Here is a 6,209-nt window from a genome sequence, read left to right on the forward strand (position 1 = left end):
CCGCAAACTTAAAAATTTAAAATGAATGGACAATTTTCTTCATGGATGCCACTTAGCAAAGTTAAATCAAGATCAGATACACAATTTAAACAGACTCATATCCCCTAAGGACATAGAAATAGTAATTGAAAATTTCCCTACATCCTTCCCTCCCACCCCTGCCCCACAAAAAGCCAGGTCCAGATGGTTTTAGTTCAGTATTCTACCAGACTTCCAAAGAAGAACTAATGCCAGCACTCCTCAAATTATTCTACAAAATAGAAACAAAGGAATATTGCCAAATTCATTTCATGAGGCCACAGTCACCCTGCTACTCAACAAAGAAAGAAAGTCAGACAAATTTCCCTCATCAACATGTATGCAAAAATACTCACAAACTGAATCCAAGGACACATTGTTGTGTCTGGGAGCATTCCTGAACCCCAGAAAACCAAGGAGCATTAGGGTCTCTTTATTACAAGCTGGGGCTTGGGCTCTCCTCCAACCCAACCCTGACACAGCAGAACAGGAAGGGAAGGCAGAGCAGTCTCAAAGCCTCTGAGGAACAAGTTTTTATAGGAAAATAGGAGTGAGTGAGGGGGTGAGAGAGGGGGTGTGCAGACCGGCAAGCATCTAATAGAATGACTATAAGCCGACAGGTGGGTGCTCTGAAGCAAGAACATATACAATCACAAACGATCTGAAAGTACATCTGAGACAATCAGACTAAACTTTGATTAACTGTTGCTAGGAAGTAGCTAGGGAGTAATTCTGGCCAACGAATTCCTGGTGCTTGAGTGTAGCTTGGGTTCTGCTGTAGGTAAAGTTTTTAGGCTTTTTTTTTTTTTTCTTTAAGATGGAGGCCGGTCTCAAGATGGAGTAGGCACTTCCTGGCACAAAGATCATCCACCACGATCAAATAGGCCTCCTCCCAGAAATGGTTCAACATACGAAAATCTATCAACATAATCCACTATATAAACAAACTGAAAGGAAAAAAAAACCATGTGACCATCCCATTAGATGCTGAAAAAGCCGTTGACAAAATCCAGCACTTCTGCATGATAAAAGTCTTGGAGAGATCAGGGATACAAGGCACATGCCTAAACATAGTAAAAACAATTTACAGCAAGCATATAGCCAACATCAAATTAAATGGAGAGAAACAAACAATTCCACTAAAATCAGGAATAAGACAAGGCTTTCCACTCCTTCCATATCTCTTCAGTATATTACTTGGAGTTTTAGTTAGAGCAATAAGACAACTAAAGAAAATTATAGTTATAGTATCGCTCTTTGCAGATGACATAATAGTATATATAGGTGATCCCAAAATTTCTACCAGGGAACTCCTACAGTTAATAAATACTTTCAGCAATGTGGTTAGATACAAGATTAATTTAAAAAAGCACTAGCCCTCTTACATACAGATGATAAATAGGCTTAGAAAGAAATCAGGGAAACAACATCCTTCATAATAGCAACAAATAATATAAAATATCTTTTGTTAAACAAGTGTAAGACATATGACAAAAACTTCAAGTATTTGAAGAAATTGAAAAAGATATCTAAAGATGGAAAGCTCTCCCATGCTCATGAATAGGTAGGATTGACATAGTAAAGATGGCCATCTTACCAAAAGCAACCTATAGATCCAGTGCAATCCCCTTCAACATTCCAACACAGTTTTGTTTACAGACTTTGAAGAAACAATATTCAACTTCATATGGAAAAATAAAAAGCCAGGGTAGCTAAAATAACTCTGAACAATAAAAGATCTTACCACCCCCTCTTTCAAGCTCTGCTACAGAGCTATAGTAATAAAAACCTCACAATACTGGCATAAAAAGAAAAGGGCAGGTTGATCAATGGAATCAAATTGAAGACCCAGATGTAAATCCACACACCTATGGACACCTGAGTTTTTATAAAGAGTCCAGAATTATTCAATGTAAAAAAGAAAGCATCTTTAACAAATGGTGCTGGCTTACCTGGATATCATCATGTAGAAGAATGCAGATAGATCCATATCTATCACCCTGCACAAAACTCAAGTCCAAGTGTATCAAAAACCTCAACATAAAACCAGATACACTGAACAAAGAATGGATAAAAAAGTGGTACATTTACACAATGGAGTATTATTCAGAGTTTAAAAAACTAAAACAAACAAACAAACAAACAAACCCCTAACATCACGAAATTTACAGGCAAATGGATGGAACCAGAAAAAAAAATCCTGAGTGAGGTAACCCAGACCCAGAAAGACAAGCATGGTATGTACTCACTTGTAAGTGGACATTAGTGTAAATTAAAAGATAATCATGCTACAATCCACAGACCCGGAGACGCTAAGTAACAAGGAAGGATCGAGGAGGGATACACGAATCTCCCTAGGAAGGAGAGCTAGAATAGACACCACGGGACTGGGGCTGGGGGCATGTGGGGATGGGAATAGAGAGATCAGGTTGCGGAGGATGGAGGGAGAATATGGCAGAGGCACCTGGAATGTGGAGGCGTCTCAGGGACAAGCTAGAAAACCTAGTGCAATGGAAGCTTCTAGAAATCTACGAGGGTGACCCTTGCTAGGACTCCTAGTAATGGAGAATTTGGAGCTTGAACTTGCAGACTTCCAGTGGAGGGATTGAGACACCAACTCAGACCCAAAACCTTTGACCTACAATTTGTCCTGCCTGCAAGATATGTTGGAGTAAAGATGGCACAGAACTTGTGGGAGTCCCTAACCAATTACTAGTCCCCCCTGAGACTCAAGCCACAAGAGGGAGCCCACCTCTGACACTGCCTGAAGGCCAGGAACCAGAGACTGGATGCCTCAGACACCTAAGATAGAACAGAACATGGCCAGAAAAAAAAATCCGTGAAAAGTAATGATATTCTGCCATACTTATAAACAGGAACCTAACATAATTGTCATCAGAGAGGCCCACAGCCAAACGTTGGCCAGAGCTTGGGGAATCCTACAGAATATGAGGAGGAAGGATTATAGGGGCCAGAGGGGTCAAGGGTACCACAAGAAAGCCCACAGAATCAACTAACCTGGCCTCATAGGCACTCACGGAGACTGAACCAACAATCAGAGAGCCTAATGGGTCTGACCTAGGCCCTTTGCATATGTTATGTTTTTGCAGCTTCCTCTTGTAGGACTCCTAACCGTGGGAGTGAGGCCTGTCTTTGGATCTTTTCCTCCTACTGGGTTGTATAGTCCAGCCTTGATATGAGGGGAGGTGCCCTTTCTATTTGTCTGCCACGGAGATGAACTCTAACTCTGGCTCAGTCCCTCTGATGACCCAACTAGTTTCTCTTTGGCAAATTGGTTTTTTATCTCAATGGAATACCTGAGGCAGAATACTATGACTGCCTTAGGGACAATGTTGGATTAGAATCTTCAAGCAGGTAGTGATCTTTGAAGTTCTTGTGGAAAAGCATCTATGCTCTGCACATGAGGGGTAAGTGAAGGAGGGGCTTAGTGTCCCTGAGGTATGTTGTTTAATAGCTGTTTTGGTCTCTCATCTGTGAAAATCTCCAGAATGGAGTTGAAAGGGATGGAGTGTTCTCGATGGCTTCTCTGCAGAATGTGGTTGTACAACTAGAAGAAGAGCTGTGTGTGGTGGTTTGAATAGGTTTGGCCCCCATAGATTCATGTGTTTGAATGCTTGGCCCATAGGGACTGGCACTGTTAGGAGATGCAGCCTTGTTGGAGGAAGTGTGTCACTGTGGAGGTGGGCTTTGAGGTCTCATATTTGCTCAAGCCACACCTAGTGATAGTCTCCTGCTGCCTTCGGATCAAGATGTAGAACTCTCAGCGTCTGCTTCAGCTCTATGTCTGCTGCACTCTGCCACGCTTCCCACCATGATGCTAACGCACTGAACCTCTGAAACCGTAAGCCAGCCTCAGTGAGATGTTGTCCTTTATTAGAGTTGCCTTGGTCTGGTCGTGGTGTCGATTCACAGCAGTAGCAACCGTCAGACAGTCAGGCAACATGATCAAATGCACAGAACAGATGACGTACACCTTTTCCGGACCCTGAGACCTGGACGGCTCACCTGGTGTGTGCTGTCCAGGGTGGTGTTTTGCTCTCCTCTCACTAATCATTTGACTCTGTTCTTTAATTGCTCACTGGTAATAAACAATCATACCTGCCATTGTGGATGGGTCTTAGATTACAGACTGGGGCTTTATCTGATGCATCTCTCACCTGGGAACCCTCCAGGTGGCAGGCAGCTGGATGGTGTTGGTGACAGATTGGTTTGGCTTTACCGGATTTCACTGGTTTGGGTGTTGTATTTTGACAAAATGTCTCCCATGGGCTCACGAGTTTGAACACTTAGTCCCCGGCTGGTGGTGGTACCTGAGGAAGGTTGTGGAAGTGAGTCCCTGGGAGCAGCCTTGAGGTTTTACAACCTAACCATGCTTCCCGACAACCCCTTTATCTTTCCCACCCTGCCTTCTTTTCAGACAAGTTCTTACTCTGTAGCCCAGTTTAATTGTTGCTCGTCACATGGGTCACTCCAGCCCTCAAGTGTTGGGAAAGTATGTGGTAGTAGATGGGACTGTAGTCTTTGTATCTATTTGATGTTCTGCACTCCATAATCCTGGCTCAGCACCGCAAAAACTCCAGGTATGATGATTTCTTAGAACATGGCTAGGAGCCAGGACGTGTGTGTGTGTGTGTGTGTGTGTGTGTGTGTGTATGTGTGTGTGTGTGTGTGTATGTGTGTGTGTATGTGTGTGTATGTGTGTGTGTATGTATGTGTGTGTGTATTTCTTAACACTTCAACTGCAGGCCTATGTGACCCTTTAAGAACAGCCTTAAAATATGATCTTGGGGAGGAGACTGGTCCAGAACCATGAGTTCAGTGCTGAGTTTTAGGCCATGGCACAAAGTAAAAGTTCTCTTTCAGCATCTCCTTTGAACATCTAACTTTAAGGTGTGAACTAATTCCCCCAGTCCCTTGCTGGTTGTTTGGTTCACTGTAAAACTTTCTCTCTCTCTCTCTCTCTCTCTCTCTCTCTCTCTCTCTCTCTCTCCATTCCATTAGCTCTCTGGTTCCATTGTCTCTGGGCTAGCCTGGAACTTGCCAGTTCTAATCTTCCTGCACCAATACCGCGGAGTGCTGACATTTCTAGAGCATTCACTAAAGCTGGTTTACCCATCCGGGTTACAAGGTGCAGGGTTTCTGCATGCAAGGAGGTGGGGTTGGGGTGGAGAATGAGGAAGTGTCCTCAAGAACTGGCGGGAGCTCCTAAGGCGGGCAGAGAGCGAAGCAGCCTATGGCCTCTAGGGCTGGCACCAGGATGCCACTTAATGATTAACTCAACGCCTCTAAACATTATGAGTCATTTCTGTTCCCTGTTCCCTAGTTTTCTCAGTTGTCTTTCACTCTGACCTCGGGTGTTTTAAAATCCCGCTTCTCGGAGTCGGTAGCAAACCTCGGCCGGCCGGCGTGGGAACAGGAAGTGAGCGCAGTCCTGAGGAAGGACAGCGGCCCGGGCTGGGGCTCGGAAAGCTAAAGCCAGCGGCGGTCCGCGGCAGGCGTCTCCCCGGGATCGCCTGAGCGCGGAGCTGTGACCTGTGGCAGGGACTTGGTGACAGGTGAGTGCTGCAGAGCTGTCCCGTTCCTTTCCTACCAGCGGGCCGCGATCCCACCGGTGGCGATCTCGCGTGGCGCTCCCCGAAACGCAGCCATCGGGGTGCGGTCGTCGCCTCTCCAGAAAACTTGATTCGACTTCTTAGGCTTACTTTCTTTGTAGTTCGGCTCAGGACCTGGAGCTGAGTTAATCATCCGGCGACGTCACCGTGCTGAGTCCTCTAGTTTGAGCTACGTTTCCTCCAGCGATTTATGTGCTCCTCCCAACTCTTAAGAGCCGTTCCCCAACCCTAATCCCAAATTCTCTCTCCTTTTCCTCCTCCAACGTCTCCCCTCCCTTTCCCCCCTCCCTCTTCTTTGCCTTCCCCCCTCACTCCCTCTCCTTCTCTCCTTCTCTCCCTCTCCCCCTCCTTTTCCCCGTCCTTCTTCGCTCCAAGATCTCCTGCAGCTCAGGCTTGAGCTTCTTGAACTTCGGATCTTCCTGTTTGCGGGGTGCTGGCAGTACAAGGAGTGGGGAGGCAGGGCACCAGCTCTGCGCTTAAAACAGCAGCCGCTGCCGCCACCGCCGCAGCAACACACACACACACACACACACACACACACACACACACACACACACA

The 6,209-nt window shown here is 45.6% G+C and overlaps 1 protein-coding gene across 1 annotated transcript in view; it reads left to right on the forward strand.

Moving 5' to 3' along the window:
* The first annotated feature begins 5,234 nt into the window (after positions 1 to 5,234).
* Positions 5,235 to 6,209, forward strand: part of Casp8 (caspase 8) — a 39,841-nt gene continuing 38,866 nt past the window's right edge. Inside the window, exon 1 of the mRNA XM_028765856.1 lies at positions 5,235 to 5,594. The gene's annotated coding sequence lies outside the window, so the exon portion shown is untranslated. The remainder of the gene's footprint in view (positions 5,595 to 6,209) is intronic.

Source organism: Grammomys surdaster, unplaced genomic scaffold, assembly GCF_004785775.1.
Source record: "Grammomys surdaster isolate TR1022 unplaced genomic scaffold, NIH_TR_1.0 165, whole genome shotgun sequence".
NCBI lineage: Eukaryota > Metazoa > Chordata > Mammalia > Rodentia > Muridae > Grammomys > Grammomys surdaster.